Source organism: Acinonyx jubatus, chromosome A3 (genome assembly GCF_027475565.1).
Source record: "Acinonyx jubatus isolate Ajub_Pintada_27869175 chromosome A3, VMU_Ajub_asm_v1.0, whole genome shotgun sequence".
NCBI lineage: Eukaryota > Metazoa > Chordata > Mammalia > Carnivora > Felidae > Acinonyx > Acinonyx jubatus.
Window position 1 is genome coordinate 90608071 of NC_069388.1, and position 26654 is coordinate 90634724.

Consider the following 26654-nt stretch of genomic DNA (forward strand, 5'->3'; position numbering starts at 1 on the left):
TGGCAATTGAGCCTTTCAGAGAAGGGAATCATTAGTATTAATGATCATGAATGAAATTTGATACAGTAATATTGAGTAATGCTTTGGTTTTTCAGAAGCAATTTTTAGGAATTTTGTTTAATTTTTACAGTGGCTGGAGCAGTGTCTTTACACATATTCAATGAACAAACATGTAAATAAATGAGTAAATGAATACAAAATAATATCAATACTTTTTCATGATCTACCATTCAGATCTACTCTATTTCTTTGTTTTTAGTGGATGTATGAATGAACAATTCCAGCCATAAGAGGCCCCATCTGCTTTTGAAAATTCCATAAAAATATGTATTTTCTCCTGCTGGTTCATTAACTATAGTATCTTCCCTTGTAGATCTCCAAACCATTTGGCCATATCCAACTAGTTAACTCTTCTGTCAGACTGTGGTTCCTTTGCCTTTCACTGCTGAAGCTTCTAAAGCATCTATTATTCTCAATGTGCAGCAGCATGCTTAGTTTAATTCCAAAGATTCTTAGAAGTAGAACTGTGTTTTTGGTTTAGGTGTTTTTCTTGAAAACAAAATTTCTTATCATCCTTCATTGCTCCCTTCACTGGGGATCATGGCACAGCTCTGAACAATAATTTGAGCAGCCATCATGGTGGTTTGAAGGAAGCTTACTGACAGTGTTATGATTTCAAAACTCAGGAACAAATTCTGAGGATTCCGATCAGGTTTGGAGAGCAATCTATAGACTCAAAATTCAAGGGTTTGTTAAGCCTTGATTTCAAGTTCCTACTTGGGAGGTTGGCAAGCACCTTTTATTTCTTTTTTTTCCTTTTGCTATACAATTACTAAAATATTTATTACAGAAAGTATTTAAAAATGCAATTAACCTCAAGATTTTGAATTTAGGTATATACGACCAAGATGTGAATAACAGAACAGTATAACATTAGCTCATTAAAGGTATTTGGATAGCTATATAGGTGTATAGTTATAGATGTAGATATGGATATAGCTAGATATATAACAAAATTATCCTCTTGGTAGTGTTTTTAAAGTTTTAATTATCATACCTCCAGAATAATGTTGAATACTGTGATGAAAAGCATCTTTTTATTGAAAGTGACTATAGTAAACAGTTCCCAAATCCACGAGGAAATACAACAAGACGAAGTTAATTTAGTTCAGGGATGCCAAAATGTTCTCAAAGCAGAAAAACCTATTAATTTAAATCATCATATTAATAGGTCAAATGAGAAAATTATCTCAGTAAATCATAAAAAGTCCTTTGAGGAAATTCAGTATAGTGTATAAAATTCTTAATAAGCTAACAGTAAAACATTAGCTGAAGCCAATAACCAGCGGGATGCTTAGAGGTAAATGCTAGAATTAGGGTGGATGTCTACCAGAGGGAAATTTCAACTTCTTGTCTATAGGTCCCTAAAGTCCATGAATGAGCATCAAAGAGTCTGTGTATTGGTGAAAGTAAATATAAAGTAAGTGCATATACATATACAGTTTTTGTAGATTTGCATTTTTCTGGGGTGCAGGTTCATATCTCTTACCAGATTCTCTAATAGATCCAAAGCCAAAAGTGTTTAAAGATGAAAGAAAAAAAAAGACTTAATAGGATATCTTTCATTACTAACTTTTAAATATTATTCTTTCTTTGAAAGAGCCTTGTAATTAGACAAGAAAATCAAATAGTATGATCTTTGCATATTTCCCTCAGAGAGCTCATTTTCGTTTAAGGATAAAATAAATGGACTATAAATCTGTCAAATTTCCATAAATATTCTTTCTCTTGTCTGGTCTTTGGATAAAAGTGTGATAGCATATCATCTGAGATCATCTTCTCCAAAGAGAACATAAAGTGAGGAATTCTGAATTCATAAGTGATCAGTGATCTCTTATGTTTCAGCAACTATAGGATCAGGTTAGTCAATAGCCTTCCATAAAATATTAGACAACAAAACAAACCAAGAGGGCTTCTTGGACTTCTCACAATGGAGATGAAAAAGAACTATTCCTTTTGGGTGGATTATGTAATAGTAAGATTGTACCTTGTATGTTAACTAACTGGAATTTAAATTAAAAAAAAAAGATAAAGATAAGATTGTGCCTACATTGTCCATGGAATGTTGACTCTGAAATCATACAAAAGTGTATTTTTCTATATTTAATTGCATATTAATTACTACGTGTAAAAACTGATGTATAACAAAAGCAAATAGATTCTTTCATACTGCTACTAATAAAGAGAATCATGTTCCAGTAGTTTCACTCACCATGCAATTATTGATTTGCCCACTTTTCCAGGCACTGTGTCAGTGACAAGTAACATTTTATATGTCTTTTTAAATTTACAAAATACTTTCACATACACTATCGTTATCAGCCTCAGATGAGATGATTCATTATTGTTATGATAAGCATATACATCTGCAAAAGATTCCCCATTCATATGAATTTTAAAAAATTATGAAAGAATTCTAATTTCCTTTATGAAGCTGCTTTCTGGTGAAGTTATAGAATTTTGTTTATATTTCTGCATCTCTCTAGCTCACTCCATGCACTGAGATAATTGCCCTATGCTTGTGGGCCAACCATACCTCAGAGAAGACTGTTCTGGAATGGCTGGATTGTATCAAGTCATACATCACTTCATTCTGCATTCCTGGTAGTAAATCCCACTTTAATCTTCTCATTAGAAAGAAACCCAAAACAGGTGTAACCTCCTCAAAAAATTATTTGCTTCACCTTTTATTCCAGAGGAATTTCTGAGGCCTTGTTCAATATAGCAAAATCTTTGAGTGTTGGTTTCAGACTTCAGGTGATTCTAGGGTTAGACAGGAAGCCCCTTCTCCAGATCGTTATATGATCATCTGCTACGTGTTGATTCTCTAATACTGAGGAAATTAGTTGGTTTTTGTTTTCTATTGGTTGGCATATTATTTCTATTTCATCCTCTTAAATCTCCATCTCTAAAGAGGGCCTCACTGACCCCATCTGCCCTCTAGGAACTCTGTTGTACTTAGGATCCTTTTTGCTTGTGTCAGATTTGCTACATTATGTTTATCACCCCAAAAGAAAGAATTATTCCAGTTTTGATTCTTTTATTTTTCTTTTCTTTTATTTAAAAAAATTTTTGATGTTTTATTCACTTTTAAATAACTTATTTAAAAAACTTTTTTTAGTGTTTATTCATTTTTGAGAGAGACACAGAGTATGAGCCCAGAAGGAGCAGAGAGAGAGGGAGACACAGAATCTGAGCAGGTTCCAGGCTCTGAGCTGTCAGCACAGAGCCTGATGTGGGGCTCAAACCCACAAACCGTGAGATCATGACCTGAGCTGAAGTCAAACACTTAACTGACTGAGCCATCCAGGTGGTCCTGTTTTATTCACTTTTGAGAGAGAGAGAGAGAGAGATGGAGTGCAAGTGGGGAAAGGACAGAGAGAGAGGGAGACATAGAATCCAAAGCAGGCTCCAGGCTCTGATCAGAGCCTGACATGGGGCTCAAACCCATGAACAGTGAGATCGTGACCTGAGCCAAAGTCAGATGCTTAACCGACTGGGCCACCTAGGTGCCCCAAGATTTTCTTTTTATATTGTATCATTACTTATTGTTTCTGCCATCTTATAATATAGCCACAATGTCTGGCTTTGCTGTCATCCTTTAAATGCCATATATCTTAAGGGGATGTTAGAATTGTTGCCATTTCTTAGGGTGCAGCTAGCAGCTAGCACTGAGTGGCTTGTTTGGAAAGGCCTATCAGCCCAAACTACAATTCACATCAGGCTGGATACTGGCAAGGCACTTGTGGTAGCTTCTTCTGAAAGCAGACCCTGTGACAGAGCGTAGTGGTAGGATATGGAAAAGAGAGGAAAGAGAAAGGAAAGATTGGGCAAAGGGACAAGTTGAGCTATGATACAGGCCAGACAACACTTTGGCCTGCTCCATAGGGAGTGCTTGAGAAGGAATGTCTCATTGGTGTTATCTCATGTTGGGCCAACATGACCAGGCCTTTATAACCTAGCCTCTGTCAGACATCGCATATGGACCACCCTTGGGTGAGGTGGCTTGCTCTAGCCAGGGCAATCTCTGAAGGGTCTGATAAAGCTCTCAGTAGTTGAGACAATAAGTAGTTCCTTCAAGTTGGAATCTATGTACTGCATCTACGTGTCCATCCTTTGTAATACCATTCTGGGTAAAGAGACATGTTATGGCACTATTAATCTACTGGTGGGGAGGAAAGAAACATATGCAAATGAAAACGCAGCTGATCATCTAAGACTGAATCTGTGTCATTGTAGCTCATGATTTGTATCCCAAATTCTTACGTAAATGATGCTGAATGAGTGTGTTATTGGGCCTGAGAGTTGTTACCTTTATTTCAGTCTTGTACAGTTTCCATAGAAGTCTGAAGAAAGACCAGTTCAAATTGATCTAAGAAACATGCTGTTTACAAGCCTGACCAGTAGTTCAATACCCTTATCACTGAGTCAATAAAGAATTGATGACACAGGTAATTATGAGAACATCATGACCCTAAAGCCAAAGCCATAAAGTGTGTCAATAATTCAAAAGTTAAAGGCAGTGGAGGTCCAGATTTAAAAGGCAGCAAAAGGTAATAATAAATACTGACAGTGAGCAAAGGTTGTGAATATATGGCTAATATAAAATATTTAAACACATGTATCAATGTGCCTTTTTGAGTAAAATTGGATCAAATGAGTAAGTAACATGTACAAATCATTTTTCCTAATATTTAAGGCAGTAGAATTCAGATCTGCCTCTGGAGAAATACTTTATGCATTTATTTTCTGTATTTCACTAAAACAAATTATAGCTTTAGCTTTTCACTCAGAACTCCCATTGGGAACAGTGTGCTTCATAGGAAAAAAAAAATCTGGATGTATTTAGAGACAAAGCAAGAGGATGAAAACAAGGTCTGACAGTACAGTGAGCCAAACCCTGCCTTCACAGGCATTGTAAAGCCACCATTGCCGCCAGCATCGATGGAGCCCACTCCAGAGCCCTTTTTCAGGCAGGTTTCCTACAGAGGAGCATCTCTAAGGGAGGTTTGGGGAGCCTGCCCATGGCTTTTAGGAAGCCTGCAGCTTCTTTGTGCAATCTGAATAAAACTAAGGCTATCTAATTATGGAGTCAAATGTTTTGGTTAAATGACACACTCCTTGTTCTAATTATCACTTATCTCAAAGGGGAGAGCTTCACTTTACAAAGGGCAGGAAGAACAAGGTTAACTTCCCCTCCTAAAACTCTCCCTCCATTGATGAGAAAACACACAGCTGGAGTCTGTACCTCAGAAACTGGCACTTAAGGGCAGTGTTTATCAATGTAATTTGTTGCTTTTCTTAATCGAAATTCACTCAAAACTAATGGTTGAACTCAGAAAAAAGGAAAACCACGTAGTCACTAAAATTTAGATGATTTGTATGCTGGATGTTTGAGTTCTGGACCTAAGATACCTAGAAAGAAATTGTTAGTGAATCCCAAATTGGTCAGAGATTAAATACGAAAAAAAAAATTGTTTTAAAAATGGAAAAACTGTTTAATACTTAATTAAATTATTTCTTATATGTCCTGATACAAATTAAGGCAGTAACACCTTAATGACTGTCTCTCACATGCTAATAAACATTACAGCTTCTATGAATAGATCCAAGGGCAGGCTGTACTTTTAATTCCAACCTTCAGCTAAGTAGCACCTTAAATGCTTTCCTGCATTATAATGATCTCCAATTCTTAAAAGTATTCTCTCCACCGCCAGCATGATTTTCACAAAGCTTATCTTCTATTCTAATTTGGCCAGGAGCAATAGGTTTCCTGTTTGAGTAGATTCTCCACTGCTTCCTCATTTTTAATTTTTTTCTGTAAACCTTCTGCAATTTTGAATTGGTTAAAACGTTTTTCTGAGACATCTCCTGATTCATTGCTTTATGAATCCTCATGACTTCTCCTGGATCAATGCATTATAAGCTTGGTAAAATTTTTGCCTTCTCTAAAAATAGATAATTACATCAATGTGCTATTTTCATATATAATTGGATGCTGTTAATATCCATTATTGCACCCCAGAGCCTATCTATCCTCAAGAAGTCTGCAAATCTACTCTCAACACAACAGCTTTTGCTCACATACACCCAAGTGCTTACTAAATAGAGTAATTTTAATGTCCCCCCATCACTGCCAACTCATCATATTTGGAATCATTGTTGGATTCCATCATGTCATTAAATGTTCCTAATAATTATAGATTGTTTCATTTCTTTCAATGTTCATATCTCAATCTACGACAAATCATGTCTGTTTTGCTATAAGTGACCTTGATTGGCAAGGTCACAATTCAAAGCAGAGAAAGACAGTATGGAAAGTAGATAGGTCTGCCAGGATGGGACAGACACTTGAACACAAACAACTAGGGGTGAGAGGGAGGTCTAAGAGATGGTAGTATGTGGTATTCCAGAGTGTCTGGTGGCAGAAAATAAGCATGAATCCATGCAGGCATCAGCAAAACTCACTAGGGAATCATATGGAGATGCCAAAGGATAAAGATAGTAATTGGCTATAGAGAGGCTGATAAGAAAAATGCCAAAAACAGTGCATATAGACTTCCTTCTAAAGAATATAGTGTGAGAAGTGGGAGGGAGAATGATTTTCTAGTGGAGATAACTGACAAACACTGCATTAGCCATTTGATGAAGGTCAACAGTAATAAGTTGTTTTGATTTATGTACCCTTGATGTTTGTGCTTTTTCTCCTCGAGACTCTTTTTTTTTAATGTTTATTTATTTTGAAAGACAGAGAAAGAGTGCTCACACAAATGAGTGGGGGAGGGGCAGAGAGAGAGGGAGAGAGGGAGAGAGAATTCCAAGCAGTTGTAGAGCCCAACACGGGGCTTGAACCCACAAACTGTGAGATCATGACCTGAGCTGAAATCAAGGGTCGGATGCTTCACCGAATGAGCCAACCAGGCACCCCTCTCCTCAAAATTTGTAACCCCTGTCTAACCATGAGAAAAACATCACACAAACCCAAATTGAACATTCTATAAAATATGTGACCAGTATTCCTCAAAACTTACAAAGTTATCAAAAAAAAAAAAAACCCAAAAAAGAATAAGAAACTATCATAGGGTAAAGGATCCAAAGGAGAGATGAAGACCAAATATAATGTGGTATTTTGGATGGAATCCTGGAACAGAGAAAGAACATTAGACAAAGGCTAAGGAAATCAATCTGAATTAATTATAGGTTTTAGTTAATAATAATGTGTCAATATTTCTTCATTAGTCATGATAAATGTATCAGGGGAAAAGTGAATGCAAAAATGCAGAAACTCTCTGTAATATTGGTGCAACTTTTCCATAAACCTTTAATTATCCCCAAATTTTTTTAAAAATTAAAAATTATGTCGAGTTGAAAAATGCAGAGGAAATTGAGAAAAATATTCAAATAGATATCAGATGCACAGATCACAGAACAAAGATAAGAACATTGGGCTGAATGTTGGGGCAGTTGACATAAGGTTGAGCAAGGGTTTTGGTTAGAGGACAGGAACCTTTTTTCAGCAATGGGCCAGACAATACTTTCAGCTTTGCAGAGCACATAGTGTCCTTCACATCTACGGAACTCTGCCGTTAGTAACATAATAGTAGCCTCATACAATTCATAAACAAATGGGCATGGGATGCCTGGATGGTTCTGTTGGTTAAGCGTTCAACTCTTGATTTTGGCTCAGGTCATGTTCTCACTCTCACGGTTTGTGAGTTCAAGCCCCGCATTGGGCTCTGTGCTGACTGCATGGAGCCTACTGGGGATTCTCTCTCTCCCTCTCTCTCTGCCCTCCCCCATTCAGGCTTGCGCACGCGCTCGCTCTCTCTCTCTCAAAATAAATGAATAAACTTAAAAAATGGACATAATTGTTTAATAAAACTTGACTTACAAAAATAATAAGTGGGCTGGATTTCATTACCGGGTTGTGGTTTATTAGCCCCTGGTCTGTAAAGACAAAGGTAATTAAGGGTAGTAATTAATTGGGATAATAACAGAGAAAACAGGACAAGAACTTTGTCACTGGAACTGGAATTTAAAACAGGGCTTGATTAAATGAACACATGATCCTAATTACCTGAGCAGTGGTACAAATCAGAGTGATTTAAGAAACTACCTTTATTGTGGGTTGTCAGAGTTGTTGAATCGAACTCTTTAAATTCCCATGAAGACATGATCTGCTCCAGAGGCTGTACTAAGAGGACTAACAGGTGCAAAGTCTAGACCATTCTCTCTGACCAGTAGCCAGAAAACAGATTGCTCTATTTTGCTGACCAGGCTCAGTCCCACTTCCAGTCTATAGTCAACCACATTGATAAAACGCCATTATTTTCTACAAAATCTTTTTGGTTTATTTCTCAGAAATCACAACTCATTCTTTCCTGAAGGACACAAGACAGACAAGTGTTTGTCTTGTTTGCTTCTACAATTTAAGGATCTAAGAATGGGTCAATGCTCCCTCAAAGATTGAGTTGGTCTTTGCTCATTTTGTCTGAAAAATGAAGGATTTATAGATTAAAAGCATCAACTTTTCTTTGGATTCCTAATAGACGTAAACATTCTTGCTACATTTCCTAGAAGTTTGACATACTTCAGGGCCAAGGTGGATAGAATTGAATGAGAACTGACAAAGATCAGAGAATGTTATTTCAAGGAAATAAAACAAATTGATTGAAGGCCAACATGTTGTCAGAACCCAGATAAATTCAGGCTGAACCCACAGTTTAGGATGTATTGGTCTGATTATTTTACCAAACAAGTTTTTAAAATTTTTATCCCCATGGTTTGCTTTTCATTTGCCCTTTTTGTCGTATTATACTCTCCTTTAAGGGCACTTGTAGACTTCTCCCCTCATCACTCTATCTGAGAAAACAGACAGTTGTTGTTATTTAGTATTACAAGACTGTACTGGAAAGGAGGGACACTCACATGGTTTACGATCAGGAACTCTTTTTATTCCTCAAATGTCTTAAGGTTAAAATGGGAAAAGCTTACAGTGGTGGAAGGGTGGAGGGTTCAAAATAAAATGCATCTAGTAGAAGAAGGAAAGGTTACTAAATCCCGGAAAACATCAAGAAGTGGGTCATAGCACTTTCAGTGGGGTCAGCAATCTCCCAGGGTCTCTGCAAAACACTGGTAGAAACTTTCTAAAGAAAAGTTCTAAACTAGAATTCTAGCTGCTTTGCCAGGCTCTCAGCATTCTTATATCTATTTCTGAAAAACTCACTGGCCAGAGTTAGGGGGATGTGGATTCTAATTACACATTAATTTCCAAGAAGCTGAGCATCCTTGTTTAAACCAATTTACACATTCTAGAGTTATCTTACTTTATTAAGACATTTAAAAGTTTAAACTATATCAGTGATTTCTAATTTGACAGCATACTAGTATTAGTTAGCATTATATCATGTTGTCAACAGCAGAAATCAAAACTTCAGCAAAAAATAAGATTTACTGGGTGAATATTAGAGTTGATCAACATTGCTGCAAAAGATACACAAACAAACCACGGGAGGCGCATGAATAAGAGCAGCTCTGAGATTCTCACTAGCTGGAGTTTATGGATATTTTTTCCCCAACTCGCTGCAAATAGGATGACAGCCTCAGGCATCTTCAGTTTTTGGTTTATTCCACTCAGACTTCAAATTCTAGAGAATGAGAATCTAAATGGCCTCAGTAGGCCAATAGTCTACCATTAATTGAGTCAGCTATGACCAAAGGTACAGGATCGTGGTCCAGCCCTGTGAGAACCTAAATAAACTATTCTTCCCTACACTTAAAGATTCCTAAATTAATATGATTCTAGTATGATCCATCATCATGTACAACCATACATGCACTCACATCCCTTCTACTGGAGACAAGCCATTTTTTACTCCCAGTTCCTGAATTCACATTTGATATTCTGCAGTCTCTGTTGTCGTCTACATTGCTGATAAACCATTTCAGATCTGTCTCCTTTTCATCCTTTTCAGCACCGCTGCAGTTTTAATTCATGTATTTTATTTTTCTTCATACACAAACACATATGCTCCCAGGGTGACCATACCCCCAGCTTTACTGACCTATGTGTAAAGCATCTTCTTTGTCAGAGGTGAATTAGGATTACATCTGTCTTAATTGTGGCTAGTGAGTGGTGAGAAGACAAGTCCCAGAGGTTCCTTGGAAAAGTATCCTGCCTTTAGATACAGTGAGTAAGTTATTTTATCTTTTACTCTGAGTGTTCCAGTGCCTAGATGTGAGGTTCAACGTGCTGAAAGCCATTGGCTTCCGCCTGAGTAGAAAGCTGATGTAGAGAGGTGAGAGAAGCAAGATGACCCAAGGGAAATGAAGCAAAGCCTGCTCTACTTCAAACTTTCCATTATGTGATTTACCTAAAATCATTTTATGTGACTTGCAGCTGAACAGATTCTAATTTGTACTCTAGTTTCTGACTCCAAAATATTTTAGTAATGCTTTTTCTTCCTCTATCTGTTTTGATCAAATTTACGTTTTCTGGATCTATGAAGAAAATAATATTTTCCTTTTATAAATATACCCTACAGATGATAGAGGAATACAAGAAACATGAATATTAACATATGTAATCTGTTTTGTTATGGCAATCCTGAAGTTACAGTGTCCTTGAATTTGCAACCTGAGGTACGGATGTGATTTAATACCTCCACTACCCTTTCTGTATTACACATGGATTCACGTCGCAACTTTACTTGCATGGAGAAGCCAGGGAAGACCTTAATATGAAGAATATGAAGTCTTGACTATTGAGATGGTAGAACAGGAGACAGCCAACAGGAACCACTCTTCTTCTGGATATTATTGTACAGTACCCATCATATTTACTCTGGGTGGTCAGATTCAGTAACGGAGCTCCACAAATATTCCTTTTTCATGATTTCTCCATTTACATTAGGAGTTGCATAGGGGCGCCTGAGTGGCTCAGTCAGTTAAGCATCCAGCTCTTGATTTCAGCTTAGGTCATGATCTCACAGTTCAAGGGTTTGAGCCTCAGGTCGGTCTTTGTGCTGAACAGTGTGGAGACTGCTTGGGATTGTCTCTCTCTTTCCCTCTCCGTCCCTCTCCCATTTGTGTGCTCTTTCTCTTTCTCTCAAAGTAAATAAATAATAATAAAAAAGGAGTTACGTAAAGCCAAGTCACACTTTCAGTTACTCCAATTCAGAGAAACCATAATTCTCTTGCATAATAATACCTTTAGTCTGGTACAACCCAAGGAATTTAAAATTTTCAAGGTGGACTATTATCTATAATACTGATAGATACTTTGATCCCCTCTACCACTGCTCCTTTGTTCATAACACTGGGTTTATCTCTAGGGTATAGAAGTAGATTATCTCTATGAGAAAAACAGCACCCTATCATCCAAATGTATTGTCCCCCAGCTTCCAATAGGCTTTTCTATTATTTTGAGTACCAGTTGCTTACAGCTGATGGATAGAAAATAAGACCAGTGAATCTCAGAAGCAACAGCCCCTTGTTTACTTCCTTTATTTTGAATTGGTTTCTTGGTTGGATGCAGAGTATAAAGCATTGAGTAATTTCATGGATGAATGATATTGACAGCAGCAGGGAAAGTAACTTCAAATCTAGATTAGGTGTCTATTTGGTGAGGACAAATCTTTGCTCCTTTCATGACAGAAAAGGTCACATGTAATCAACCTACTACCAGAGAGCTGCCTGGGCTCCTAATGCATGATGTCATATTATGGATTCAGACTTGGTCTCAGCAAGAGGGATGGCCAAGCCAAGCCTGGTGAGATGCAATTCCATATGGTTAAACCTACAGATCGATCCAATCTCTCCTCCTTTACCCACTTTGTTTCTTGGGCTTAATGTACCAACACTGGCCTGGTTGGGAAAGAAGGCTTATGAACATCCACAGAGGCTCATTCTGTCCTTCTGAATTTGGAGAGGCTATTTTGCAATAGTAGTCTTTTGGCTGAAGATACAAATATTTTAAAACCCTTTTCAGTACCTTTCAAGACATCTTCACTGAAAACCTTTGGTTCTGTTCTGTTTTTAAGTCTCATCATTGCAAGCCAATAATTTTGTAGCACTGCTATAAGTCCATTCTTAGATCTTCAGACACATGCTCTTTCACCAAAACTCCATCTCACAAAATCCTCTAATATTGCTATTCAAAGTCCTTTATTAGATATCTGACTGAACTATCAGTCACTGTCTAAGAATCAGTATATATCTTGACCTGAGGCCATCTCAGGCAAAGTGAAAAACAAGGTGCAGTTTTTGAAGATCTGCCAATGGAAGGGTTTTTTTTTTCTCCCTCATTTGATAACCCCTGAGAAGGGACTTAACACTGCTGCAAAACACATATGGCTAGGGCTACCATACTGTGTGATGCCATCCCTAAATCAGGCTCAAATTTTTCATCTTCTTCAACTGGTCATTATACCATGAAGTCATAATAAGAGGTGCACTGGGGTTGTGTTTGAGTAACTGTTTGAGGCTTTAGGTTCTTTTTGGAGCTATTTCTGAATGGAGTGCTTTTGGGTGTGCTTAGTCAGAAGGTTCAGAAAACATCTGGTCTGTGTTGCCCTTAAGTCCAATGGTCACATGCTCCCTTAGGACCAGGAGCTCTTTCCTAAGGAAAACAAACAAAACAAAAACAAACAAACAAGCAAACACAGGTCCTTGTTAAATAATTCCTGACCTCAGCGTTCTCAGTTTTACTACCCTGCTCTAAGTTCAGATCATGTGCCACATAGTATTCTAGTCTGTTGCAGATATATCGAATATGAACTTACTAATACAGTACTTGGGGCAGAAAAACCAGATCAGTAGCCTATCTTAGGTGGAATATTAGTTAACTGTTTCTACATTTTAAAAAATCACCCGAAAATGTAGTGGATTAAAGAAACTACCACTTATCTCATAGTTTCTGTAGGTCAGGAACCTGGAAACAGCTTAATTGTGTCTGTTAGTTCAATGCCTTTTGTAAGACTGAATCAAGCTGTTGTTCAGGGTTACGGTCTCATCTGAAGGTTTGAATGGAGGGAGAATCTGCTTCCATGGTCACTCATGTAGTTGTTTCTAAGAGTCAGTTAATTGAAAGCTGTTGGACTATGAGTATTAGTTATTTTCTGGATGTTGGCCAGAAGCCTTCTTTAGTTCCTTGACACGTGGATCTCTTCCAACAGCAGTTTGCAACAGTGTATCTGGCTTTATGAGAGTGAAAAGATGAGAGAGGAAGAAGAAAATCAGAAACATTTTCTGTAACTTAATCATGGGAGTGATATGCCTTCAACTTTGCAATATTCTATTTGTTAGAAGCACATCAGTAGATCCAGTACAGACTCAACGGGATGGGATTAAAAAGGACTTAAAAAACCAGGAGGCAGGGATCATTGGGAACCATTCTAGAAGGTGTCTACCATAGATGAATGACCTCCATTAAATCATAAGACATTTTTGTTCATCTGACAAGTGGAAGAAGGGCATCCAGATATGGTTATCATCCAACTAAGCACAAGAGATATTAAGTGTTCTTTTTCATCAAAGAAGACATAGGCTGTGTCTTTCCTTTGTAGTGCATATCCCAGACCAGCCCAGATCAATATACCTCCAGGAACTTCGTTGCGGTTACTGTGTCCTATATTTGTTGTGAGATTTTTCTCCTGTCTACCATTATCCATAAATTTTTGAAAAGTCTGTCGGGAATTTACTACTCATGTTTACTTAGTTCTGTCAGGATTTCATCATTAACATAATAAACTAGTCTAATGTCTTGGAAGGCCCCAAGAGATTAACCTTTCTATAGCTTAGATTCTGACAGTAATAAAGTGGCAAAACCTTATTGGCATAGTGTTCCCACAGCAGGTGAGAGAGCTTGGCTTTGTGTAGTGTCTATGTATTAGAAAAAAAGAAAAATGTGTTTGCTAAGTCAATAACTGTATGCTAAGTACCAAAGGGCATATGTGGAGCAAGAGTCACAATTAAAGTCATTCCCTGCTTAAATTAATGATAAGAAGATTTATTAACTTAGACCCATCAGACTTCCCTTCAGGTCAGATCAGAAAATGCATCATTGCTGTTGAAGAAACGAGGAAAGGTAAAGCACTTTTGAAAGATTCCCTTAAGAGGGGGTGGGGGGAATCTACTGGAGTTTAATAGTGTACAAGAATGAGATGGGCAAAATATCATATTTATAGTACAGAATTCATAAAATTTATGCCTCTTAATGTTTTTAAATTCCTTCCTTTACTTTTGGCCTTTCAGGGTCAGTTAACCTTACCCATGAGTAGCATGGAACTCAGTCTAGCATGGAACTGTAGCTGTTTGTTGAGCACAGAATATAGTATCTCAGGTGGGTTATTGTGTCTAGTGTAATATATTCTGTCTGATACAAATTTCAGACTTTTTCTTCTTCTCCAACACCTTCCAAATTGTCTGTAGATGTTGAACAACATACGAGAAAAAAATACATTTTCTTATGGATTGCTATTCAATTGCGGCAAGAGTCCAATATAAGATTGCAAGAAGATGCCACGTAAAGATTTTTGTAGGTGTGTTTCAGTTAATATTGCTACATGAAGAAACACTACAAGGTATTGTGGCGTAAAACAATCACTTAATGATACGGATTCTATGGGTTAGAAATTTGTAAAAAGTCATGCTGAAGACAGAATATCTCAACTCTCTGAGCTCTGAAACCTCAGAAGGGCAGATTTCAAAGGCTGAATGTGATTTAAATATGGAAGCTGAAATCATCGGGATGCATCTCCACTCACCTGTTGAGAGGTTGATGATAGATGTGGACCAGAACTTCTACACGAGGCTGTTCCATATGATCTTGCCACTTTCTCTAGTTTGGGCTTCCTTGTGACATAGTAGCAAGTTCTGAAAGCAAGTATCTCAAGAGAGAGGAAGTGGAAGCTGCAGCTTTCCTAAGGCTGAGGGTTTGAGACCAGCATAGTCCAGATTTGGTAGGAGAGGATATGGACCCCATGTCTCAATGGTAGGAATGTCAAGGAGTTTGAGGGCCATATTTTTTTAAATTTTTTTTTAATGTTTATTTTTGAGACAGAGCATGAATGGGGGAGGGTCAGAGAGAGGGAGACACAGAATCTGAAGCAGGCTCCAGGTTCCGAGCTGTCAGCACAGAGCCCAACGTGGAGCTCAAATTCACGGACTATGAGATCATGACCTGAGCCGAGGTCGGATGCTCAACAGACTGAGCCACCCAGGCACCCTGAGGGCCATATTTTTAAGCTGCTACTGGAAAGATATGATTCTTCAAATTTTCTGGCCCTTCTCTTATTTTGATTTTATTTTTAAGAATCCAAATCTTTCCTCAAAAATGTTCATATAAGAATCCCAGAGAATTTAATTTCTATAGTATTAATCCAACAGTTGTACTGAGTAAAGCTGTTTATTCAGCTGAGCCACATAAATTCCTTGAGTTTTCTTCATCTTGAGCTAAGAGTTTTTAGTTATGACTTCATTGATTTCTTATTTTATCATTGTTCATAAGCCTGAACAGTTCTATTTTCCACTTCTCATCACCCCTTAGTCAGGGTGCAGGGTTCAAATTTAAAATAATCTAGAAGCTGAAGCGCAAAATCAAAGTTGGAAAGAGCAGATTCTACCTATTCATAGGAAATTCCAGAGAATTGCTAATCCATACCGTAAAAAATCTAAGGAAGGTATTTCCGATGGTTCTAAACACCTACATGTTTCTGCAAAGCTTCCCTCTTTGTGGAAGAGAGGGAACAGTGAACAGAGAAGATATCATTATTGGCTAGCACCTAACTGAATCACCTACACTAGTGTGCCCCATATCAACATCTTTTATTCAAAGTATTGAAAATTAGTTTCTCAGGAACCCACAGAAACTGGTGCTGACTGATTTAGACAAGAGAGAATTTGTGCAATGTCATTGCAGGAGTTCATGAAATCAAAGGTATAATGCACCAGGATCCTGGGCATCTCTGGGTTCATCAGCAGTGGAAGTGTCTGCATTTCTTCTTCTGAGGGTGCTGCCATTCAACTGACTCAGTTGCAGATACATCCAGTGGTCAAAATTCTTAAAAATTACTAGCTGTGTGTACTATATAAAAATTACCCAGGGCATCATTTTATTTTCAGGGGAAATTCTCTTTTCCTCCCTTATTCTAAGGGTGAGAAATTACTACAGGGGCACATAAAGAACAGGAATAGAAAGTTTTGCTTGGGTTAGTAGTCAAACTTCTCTTTGGAGTTTAAAGAGCAGGAGCAAATGTCAGGCAAAGGTCCTCCTCCAGGAAAGTGGAATACTGCCAGTCCTAAGTTTAGTACCGCTGCTATCATATTCCTGCCAAATTCGGACTTGGGCTGAATCCAGAGGCTCCTTCTCTAATTGATGGGGTACGGTGTGGTTCTTTATGTTCTTTGATTTACTTATCATCGGCTGTTCCCTAGTATGCATGCTTTTCCAGCCTCTGCTACATTGCTTATAGTGCTACCTATATACATGTAAGTGTTACATTCTCAGTGAAAATTAATTAAATGAATTAATGGGGATAGGAAATTCAGAGAAATTAATTGCTGGGACATAGTGGGGCTTTTTGTTTATTTTATTCTCTGTGTTTGTTGTAGCACCCTAAAATTAAGGGCTCCTTCAATACCAGGTTTTGTTACCTACATTAGGTTTCTGCCTCAGGACAGTATCCTTTATGTTTAATGGGTCAGCCAATGTAAGGACACCTGGAAGACAAAATACTGACCTTTTTATTGATAGGCCAATTTAATTAGTTCAGACTCTGCTTTCTTTTCATTTTAACTTCTTACTTACTTTAAAAGTTTATTTATTTATTTTGAAAGAGAGAGAGTAGGAGCAGGGGGGTGGGTGGTGGGCAGAGAAAACAGGAGAGAAAGAATCCCAAGCAGGCTCTGCACTGGCAGCTGAAGAGCCTGACTCAGGGCTCAGACTCAGGAACCACGAGATCATGACGGGAACAGAAATCAAAAGTCAGACGCTTCACTGACTGAGCCGCCCAGGTGCCCCTAGACTCTTATTTCTATAGTGAATTATTTCTTTATCTTTTTGTTTGTTTTTCCTTTCTTTGTTTAAGAAAGGCAGACTGCCACATGCAGTGCCTCATTTGGATGTGTCTGGAGTCTTGGCAGTTCGATTGCCCTATGTTCTCCTACACATTGACCTTGAGAGCTCTTTTGGAAGTTTTAGCAGGGGAGCGCAGCTACTCATATACCTTTGATGGAAAAATGGTCCACCTCTATCAGGGAAGGTCGTCCTCTCTGAATGAGCATGCACACACCTTCGGGAAGGAGGCACATGGAGTCTTGAGTGAGGAAGGGGACCCCCGCCTGACCAGCCAGATGGCCGTCACACCCTATCTTGTTTGTTTTGTTTTGTTTTGTTTTTAATCAAAGTTGTTAAATAAATTTAAATGGTTTTCCTTTTCCTTTATTTTCTGGATTGTATTATTCTCTTGATCATTGTTAGGTCATTCTTCAGCTCACAATGATTGGTTTCATGATTTTTTTTAACCATTTGTTTCTGTTCTGAACATTTCGTTAGCAAAATCAATTATTCATATTCTATACTTTTGTTCACTGCTCACTGTGTCCTGATCATAGTTTCAGGAATTTTTGAAGGGAATTTTACTGACTCTACTGTAATATTTTAAAACTTTATTGAATTATAAGTTTCTTTACCTTCCCTGATTTACATAGTAACCACCTATCTATTATATTCTATAATCTTATCACCTATTTTTCCCCAATTTTCTTAAAGTCAATATATTTGAATAAGATTATAAAGTAGATAGTATATAAACTTCATTTTTATTTCCTTAACCGTATTTTTGTTTTAAAAATGTATCCATGGGGCACCTGGGTGGCTCAGGAGGTTAAGTATCTGACTTCGGCCAGGTCATGATCTCGTGGTTCATGAGTTCAAGCCCCACATACTGGCTCTGTACTGATGGCTCAGAGCCTGAAGCCTGCTTCAGATTCTGTGTGTGTGTGTGTCTCTCTCTTCCTTTCCTCCACTCACGCTGTTTCTCTCTCTCTCTCAAAAAATGAATAAATACTAAAAAAAATTTAAATATACCCTTGCTTTTCGTCTATGTGACTGATTTGTGTGTGTGTGTGTGTGTGTGTGTGTATGTGTGTGTGTATTGTAAAATATATTAACAGACCACTCATTGGGATCTTTTTTTTTTCTAATAACTTTTCTTTGAATAAAGACCCTTTTCATGACTGGCATGTTCTTCCCAAATAGAGTGAAATGATTTTTAATTTATCTACCATTTTTCCTTCCAGATGCTCTTGGAATCTTCCTCTCTGTTATTAAATGAAAGGATTTGTAGACAAAATTTTGCATCACCAATATGTTGATGTGTCAGTGTATTTGGAGTCAAGTGGGATGGGTTGGAGGGAAGCCCAAGTATTGAGTCCTACTGTAAGAAGAATTCATTTTTGACACATTTTCTTCTCTCTTCCATGTTATTCTTCTACTCAGTGCACACACTCAATTTGTTTGCCTGGGCTTCAAACTCTTGGCATCAGCTACAGCTATGTCATTTTTGCTTGTATCCCTGTCCACTACAGCTGAGAAGAACCCTGCTATACCAGGGAGAGGCACTGCTGTGCACCTGCTATCCCATTGCTGTGACCTCACCTGCCCATTGCCAGTTTGGAGCCACTGGCTTAGTTTTCACTTGATCCGAGGCAGACAAAAACAAAACAAAACGAAACCCTTCAATGTTATATGCTCTTTATTTCTTTCATGATCCTCCTTCTTCCTTACATCCCTTTGACCTCTCGATTTTGGAATCTTTCTGGGTTCCTTTCTAGATCACTTCTTGCAACATCACAGTACTCTTTTCTTTCTCTCGGGACAGCAAAATTTCCTCTATTTCGAGATTTATTATCTGGCTTCTCTTCTAATATGGCCTCATATATGTCATATTCAATAACAATTCTTTGACATTTAGTACACATTGATGGCACCATTTCCTGTTTCTGTTTATTATGCTTTTTCTCTCTGCTTATCTGTCTTTGTTGATCTTAGTCTGTATCTATAATAGTGATGGGGGTGAATGTGCTCAAGTTTCCATCGTTTACAGAGGTCTCTTGTCTTTTATTTTTTATTGTCTCCCTGCATAATTGTTAATTCTCACGGAGAAAAAAAGAAAAAAGTGCATAGAGTTGGTGAGGTTTGCTTCTGGCCATCATGTTAGAGCAAGCAACCAGATCTAATCTTCATAATTTGTAGCCAACATTCCCCTTGAGCCTTAGTCAGTCTCTGGAACAAACCCACATGTTCCGAGATTTATTCTAACACCCACAATCTTATGTCCCATTTCCCCTAACCATATCTTTTAGGAGTAAGCAACCACACCAAAGTGTTACTAGAAGAAGCATTTAGTTTTATAGAAGAGAGTTAAATTTTAAATGACAAATGAAGTAGATCTTAAACTATTTAAAAAGTGCTGAAGAAATACCAGTATATTTAAACTGTGCAAAAAAGAAAATCTGTGTATTGTAACATGCACTTGGATTTTCAGTACATGAGGTTTAAGAGGAAAAAGAAGAAAGAGAGAAGACAAAAATGATTGCCTTATCCCACTCCCATGGCCCATCCCCTTGTGAAGAATCTTGTCTACCGTCCCTATCGCTCTTTAGCCTGTACCCTATTGCCTATCCTGAGAGGGCCTATTCTCTCCACTCCCATGTTCTCCTGTTGCCAGGCTCTGACTCTACAGAACCAGCTCCTACTTTGAGATATAAAAATTACACTGACAAATATCTGTTTTAAGGTAAAAATCTAATTAACTATTTACCTACCTCAACTTATTTAAATGATTCCAATCTTAATAGATCACCATATATTTACTGAGTACTTTTTTAAATGTTTTTTAAAAAGTTTATTTATTTTGAGAGAGAGAAAGAGAGTTCATGAGTGGGGGAGGGGAAAAGAGAGGGAGAGACAGAACCTCAAGCAGGCTCCGTGCCGTCAGCACAGAGCCTGATGTAGGGCTCAGACTTATGATCCATGAGATCATGACCTGAGCCAAAATCAAAAGTCCAACGCTTAACTAACTGAGCTACCCATACACCCTCCTGAGTGTTTTTAATATTTGAATCATTTTCTTAGGTATTTTGAGAATAAAGTTTATCCTACCATATTAGTTTACTAGTGCTGCTGTACCAAAGCAGTATAGACTGGGAGGCATAAATCACAGAAATTTATTTTTCTCATAGCTCTGGAGGCTAGAAGTTTGAGACCAAGGTGTTGTTAGAGTTAGTTCTCTCTGAGAGTCCAGGAGGAAAGATCCTGCTCCAGCTCTCTCTTTGGCTTTTAGATGGCCATCTCTTCCCTGTGTCTTCACACTGTCTCCCTCTGTCCATATATGTCCATGTCCAAATATCTTCTTCTTATATGGACACTAGTCATACTGGATTCGGACCCAGCCATATGGCCTCATTTTTACTTTAAGACTGAGATTTAATCACCTCTATAAAGACGCTATCTTCAAATACAGTCAAATTCTGAGGTACTAGGGATTAGGACTTCATCATATGAAATTTGAAACAGACACAATTAAGCTCATCACACGCTACATATTAATTATTTTATCTAGGAAAGACAGCTTAGTATATTGGTTAAGAACAAAGACTGTGGAACACTTCTTCCAATATTCGGATCTTGGATCTGACTCTACCTCTTAGCTGTGTTACTCAGAGCAAGTTTTCCTATGCTTCAGGGTCTATATCTATAAATTTAGGGTAGTATTTAATTCATAAGCTTGTTTTTAGATTAAAGGCTAATACATGTAAAGTGCTTAGAAAGTACGTAACTTAGAGTATGTATTCAGTATGTTTTATATTTCTTTTTATAGTTAAATAAATAGCAGTAGATATGACATATGACATATATAGCCATCGTGATGACTAAATCGGTCAAACACCTGATAGAGTAGTGGTTATGTCAGCTTTCTATTAAAATTTATTTTGACAAAAATAACCATTTGAAAAAGATGTAAACATTTGAGTAGAGCCACTCTAATCAGTTCTTAGTCAAAAGCACTTAAACTTAATAAACGGGTTCTAGTTATGGGTAAGATAGAGCATTTCTTCCGTCTCTCCCATTGGTAGAGCTATAAGCCTGAACAGAATGCATGGTGAAGCTATTTGAGGACTCTCAGAAGTAATTTGTAGCAAGCAGACTGGGGAAGAACAGAATCTGAAGTAGCACAGAGAAGTGGCTTTATCTTGTTCTCCATTTTAGTATTCACTTGCCCAGACTTGCAGGTCCCCAAATCTGGAAGCGTGTGCTGTTGAGAGCACTCCAGGACCTTCCCTCTGGTTCTGACTTGAGGAACAGGCAAGGGGTCTCCCAATATTCAGAGACAGTAGGAGAAATCCCCATATTTTCATTTTTCTTTTTCTTTTTTTCCTTTTTCTCCTCTTTCTCATCCCAGCCCCCAGGCAAATCCACTTGCAGGGATGGTGGTGACGCAACAGTAGAAACAAGGTGGCTTGCAGGCACCTATAACTCAAAATGAAGCAAACTTGCAAACTTCCTTTCCAGTTTGTGGAGCTGTCGTCCCCAGAGGAGGTTGAAGTAAACCACTACTGCTCTCCAGAGGGGGCAAATGTAATGCTTTATTATTAAAAAAAAAATGGATGGAGATGGTGATTTATCAGCTGGCACCAGAAATTTTCTGAGGAGGAATCAAACATCCCTTAAGATCATTTTTAAATAAACTGCTTAAAGAGACATTAAAACTCTGAGCATCCAAGTTAATTAGCAACTGTGATGATTTTTTAAAAAAATGTGAATTAAACAGGTTGTTTGGTCAGAGAGAAAGGAGAATAGAGGGGAAACTCTCTGAGAAGAGAGCAGAAGCCGGGGGGCATCATTTGGGGAATAAGAATTGCTAAAATTTAAGCTGTTTGCACTTGAAATGTAAATCTTTCCATCTTCCTAAACCTTATAGTGATGTCTCTGTAAATGCCTATGTAAGTGGGTTTTATTTTATTTTGAGGTTGTGCAAGTTAAGGAAAGAGACACATCTTCTATCAATGACAATGATAGCAAGGAAATGAGAGGATTCTTAAATTGAACTAATCCAGCATAAAGAGCTCAGAGCCAGAGAAGCACATGGGAATGTAAACCTTCTTGGGGTTCTCAAAGTCTGGTGGAAGGCCGTGGGCTTTCCAATATTTGTAGAGTCGCATCCATCTTCCAGGAATCATAAGGCTCTTGTGGCCACAGCTGATAAGTGGATGACACCTCAGTGTAGTTGCTCAGTATACCTGGACAGCACCAATACTTTCATAGGTTTCTAATTGTGTAGACTCTGGTCTTTCTTTAGAACCATACAATGGTTCTAAAGTGTTTCTTCTCGAGCCAGTAATCTCATTACCTCTCTCCTACTGTTAAGAAACCTTCTCAAAAAACTGGAAATAATGCTGGTAATAATATGTGGGCAGTGTGTCTTTTCAATGTTATTTAGGGGCAAAAGCCTTCTTAAGGATTGTCTAGGTAAATGAACTTTCTTCAATGCATTGCTTGTTCCTCAAAATGCCTGAACTCTGAAGTTACATTTAAATTGTGGCTTTTTGTTTGGTAGATGTGAATAAAGTAAAAATCTGCCTGGCAGGAAAAAGATAACCTCAAAATTTACAAGCCATTGTCCTGGAGGACAATAATTAGTTTGTATCTAACCCAAAAATCTTATCCTAAACGTTCCCTTTGTAAATTCCAAATAAATGCATAGCTCATCAAATCTCTTTGAATCGGTCCTGAAATCTTACTGGTTCCCTCAGTAATTAATGACCTCAGTAAAATCTTGGACATGTGTTCATTTAAAAAAAACAACAACAACAACTCATGGGATGAGCCCAGTATTAGGATAAGCTTAATAGCAGAATGGAGACAACATAGGGAAGAGTTAATAAATTTAAAGATGGATCAGTAGAAATTATCTAATATGAACAATGAAGAAAAAAAACCCTATTAACCCATGGACCCATAAGAACATACCAAAAGAACTAATGTATGTGTCATTGGAGGTCCAGAAGGAAAGGAAAAAGAGTGAATTGGAGGGAGAAAAATGAAGAAATAATGGCAGAAACTTTCCAAATGTGGATAAATCCATAAACTCTTAGGTTGAGTATTCTCATTGAACCACTAATAGATTAAACACAAAGAAATCCATACTGATTTGCATGATAATCAAACTACTGTCTTAAAAGGAACAAGACAGCAAGAGAGGGGAGCCTGGGTGGCTCAGTCCATTAAGCATTTGCTCAATCTCAGTTCAGGTGTTGCTCTCAGGGCTTGAGTTCAAGCCCTGTGTTGAGCTGTATGCTGGGCATGGAGCCTACTTAAAAAAAAAAAAAAAAGAACGAGAGAAATAATGTATTACCTATAGGGGAATAATGATTTGGTGGCAACAGATTTCTCATGGAGTCCACGAGGAAGTCTCCATATTTGTAAGGTGCTGGAAGAAAACTACTATCAGTCCAGAATAATTACATCCAGTGAAAATATCCTTCAACAACAAAAATGATATAAAGACCTCTCAAAACTAGAGTATATGGGGTCAGCATAACTGCTGTGAAATTTCACTATGAAAAAGTTCTTTTGACACAAGGAAAATGATACCAGAGAGAAACTTGAGATATCAGGATTATCGAAGAGCAAGAAAAGATATAAATATTGATGTAAATAAAACAGACTATTAATATATTTTGGAATTTTTTAAATATCTCTTTCAGTTGAAACAAACAATTTTGAAATCACCTGATGAATTTTCACTGCATGTGGCTATAATACCTAAAACAATAACATAAGCAGAGAAGGAAAGGGACTTATATTGTGGTAAGATTTCTACATTATACTTGAAGTGGTAAAATAAGTAGACTGTTGAAAGTCAAGGAGTGGATTTAATGCTGAAGAAAACCACTCAAAATACTATAAAAGGGGTTGAAGTCAATAACACAACTGATAAATTAATTTTTAAAATGTTTATAATATCTAAAAGAAGACAGGAAAGGAAAGGCATACAAATGAAAAACCGTGTCAATAAATAGAAAAGATATACTAAAACAACAAACTGAAACTGAAACTTAACTGCAAGCACGTTAAATAATATAAGTCAAGCTACATCAATTAAACAAAAACACCACCAACAAAAACCCAGGGATTTTAAGAATGGTTAAACTGCTGTGAATCAACTATATACTTTTGAAACGAAGCTCACTTCAAATATAATGATAACTAGATTAAAAGTAAAAGAATAGGAAAAGACATACTGAATAAACACATATCAAAAGAAAATTGGAAGGCTTAGATTCATATCAACAAAATTTGACTTAAGAACAAACATTTACCCGAAATAAAGATGGATGTTGCATAATGAGGAAAGGGCAAATTCACCAAGGAGACATAGCAATCCTAAAAGTGTATGTACCTGACATGAAAGTTTCAAATTATATGAAGCAAAAACTGACAGAATTTAAACGATCAATAGACAAATCCATAATTACAATTGGAGATTCAAGACTCTGCTTTCAGTAATAGACAGATATAAAATCAAGAAGAATATATTACAACTGAAATACAACATGAACCAACTAGGTCTGATTGGCATTTATAGAGTACTCCATTCAAGAACAGCAAAATGCATATTCTGTTCAAGTATGCAGTGGAACAGACACTAAGACCATATTTTGGGTAATAATACAAACATATTTAAAAGATTTGAAATTGGGGCACCTGGGTGGCTCAGTTGGTTGAGTGCCCGACTCTTGGTTTTGACTCAGGTCATGGTCTCACGGTTTCATGAGTTCGAGCCCCATGTCTGGCTCAGTGCTGACAGTGCAGAGCATGCTTGGGATCCTTTTTCTCCCTCTCTACCTTTCTCCTACTCATGCTTTAATTAAAAAAAAAAATTAAAAACATAAAAATAAAATATTTCAAATCATGCACGACCATAATGGAATTAAGCTCGGAATCAATAAGAGAGAGAAAAGCACATTCTCCAAACATTTGGAATTCATATCACACATTTCCACAAAACACACAGGTCAAGGAGATAGTCTCAAGGGAAATTAGAAAATTTTTTGAATTGAATAAAAACATACATATCAAAATTTGGGGGATGCAGCTGAAACAGTGTTAAAGGAAATTTTACATCATCATATATTAATAATAACAAAGAATATTTTCGTACTCTCTCTAGCTTATTTCATATAGCATAATGATCTCAAAGCCTATCCATATTGTAGCAAATAGCAGGGTTTTCTTCGTCCTTTTTTATGCCTGAATGATATTCCTCTATCTATCTATTATCTATCTATCTATCTATCTATCTATCTATCTATCTACTATCTATTTATCTGTCTACCTACCTATATATCTCTATCTATAGAATGTATATATCACTCTATATAGATAGATACATATATATAGAATGTACACTAGGGACTTGGAGGATGTTAAAAATAAGCATATACAACAAAATCTCTTCACACATAAATTTGAAAATTTATTTGAAATGGTCCAATTCCTCAAAAACCATAAACAAACAAAACTCACTCTAGATGAAGGAAATATTTTGAATAGTCCTAAAACATGTAAAGATATTAAATAGTAGTTAAAACTTTTCAAAAAAAGACATCTCCAAGCCCAGAGGATTATACTCAAAAATTCTACCAACATTTCAAGAAGTAATAACACCAATTCTTGATATCACTTCTAGTCAACAGAAGTGGAGGGAATACTTCTCAACTTAGTTTATAAGGTTAGCATTACCTGATACCAAAACCAGACAAAAATTTGTAAAACTTGTGGAGGGTTAAGAACTTTTGTGTTTCTATAGAGTTAGAGCTTTCTGAACATTTTTTTTTTCCTGTGGGTTAGGATGCTGGGCTATAAGCAACTCTTGGCTAATTAATTCACAACTGTATAGATAGGGAGGTGACTGGAGAGGTTTATGAAACTCAGGACCTTGATGATACCTTCTAGATCATAGAAACCAAAGATATGGTAGGGATGGAGAGAGTGGGCAGAGAGGCATAGCTGGCCTTTGGACAGTTGTATTCACATTCTAAAAGGTTAGAGTGAGAACCCAGGATCCATTTCATTCCACCTTCAGAGAATAAGGTTTGTTTTCCCTTCTATTTATAAGATAGATACCTCTTTCTCCTGTATTTAAGCAAAGAAAATCTTTTTTTTTTCCTGTTTCTCATCTGAGATACTGACTTTGTATGCATAGTACATTTGGTCTTGCTGTCATTGGGTTGCTCCAGGGATAAAAACTGAGATGTAAGAATCCAGTTAATTTTTTTCTTTTTAAGTTAAAACAGATCATTTGCCTTTAATCTAGAATATCTCTTGTGCATGTTTATGATAAAAATTATTAAGGTGACTATTAAATCCCAATACAAAGAAAAGAATGCTCAGATGGGTCTCAGGCTGGCATTTCACTGCTCCAAAAAAGAATTGGCATATGTCACTTCTGCCCACTTTTCTATAGCTAGGACAAGTCATTTGGCCCTGAACAAACACAGTGAGGACCAGAAAGTACAGTACTATCATG

At 37.2% G+C, this 26654-nt stretch overlaps 1 long non-coding RNA gene across 1 annotated transcript in view; it reads left to right on the forward strand.

Annotated features, from left to right (window-relative positions):
* Nucleotides 1–26654, forward strand: part of LOC128311236 (uncharacterized) — a 445841-nt gene that overhangs the window by 389958 nt on the left and 29229 nt on the right. The gene's annotated exons all lie outside the window — the stretch shown is intronic.